Here is a 988-nt window from a genome sequence, read left to right on the forward strand (position 1 = left end):
TTCCCAATGCAGTAATTAACAACACTTTCAAAACTGGCATTAATGCAACAAAGAAAAGCTTCCAAAACTCCATTTTTGTGTCTTCTTTTCTTTCCACTTCTTTAACTATTATAAATCAAAGTGGTAATTAACTTTGAAATTTGAAACAATTTTCAAATAATTAACAACACTTTCAAAATTGGCATTAATGCAATAAAGAAAAGCTTCTAAAACTCCATTTTTGTGTCTTCTTTTCTTTCCTCTTCTTTAACTATTATAAATTAAGTGGTAATTAACTTTGAAATTTGAAACAAGTTTTAAATAATTAACAACACTTTCAAAACTAGCATTAATGCAATAAAGAAAAGCTTCCAAAACTTCATTTTTTTGTCTTCTTTTCATTCCTCTTCTTTAACTATTATAAATCAAGTGATAATTAACTTTGAAATTTGAAACAAATTTCAAATAATTAACATCAAAATCATTCATTACAAAAAATAGCTTCATCTTCTTTCTAATGCTTTGTATGTACAAATACAATATACTAACTAAGCTTATTATCATCGTCTTTATACTTTCTTAAATCATTTGTATATTATAAGTTCTTAACTGATTATCTGTTATCAAATGTTGAAAATCTAAATATAAATTTAATTCTCACATCACATTACATATAACAACTAATTTGTATATCAATTATAGAATGTTAAATATTTGAGAATTTAAATAAGAATTTAATAAAATGTTGAACAACGTATAAGGCAAAACAAATTGATAAACTCATTATTATCAAGTCTTGGTTGGATTCCATGTGAATCTCTTACATTTAATAAAATGTTGAACAACGTATAAGGCAAAACAAATTGATAAACTCATTATTATCAAGTCTTGGTTGGATTCCATGTGAATCTCTTACATGACTTAGACTCATATATAATTTTTTATAGTAATTATTTATATCGATTATAATATACTATGTATAAAAAATGATGTAGTGACATAATTATAA

This window comes from Vigna radiata, unplaced genomic scaffold (assembly GCF_000741045.1).
Source record: "Vigna radiata var. radiata cultivar VC1973A unplaced genomic scaffold, Vradiata_ver6 scaffold_839, whole genome shotgun sequence".
In the NCBI taxonomy this organism is placed as follows: domain Eukaryota; kingdom Viridiplantae; phylum Streptophyta; class Magnoliopsida; order Fabales; family Fabaceae; genus Vigna; species Vigna radiata.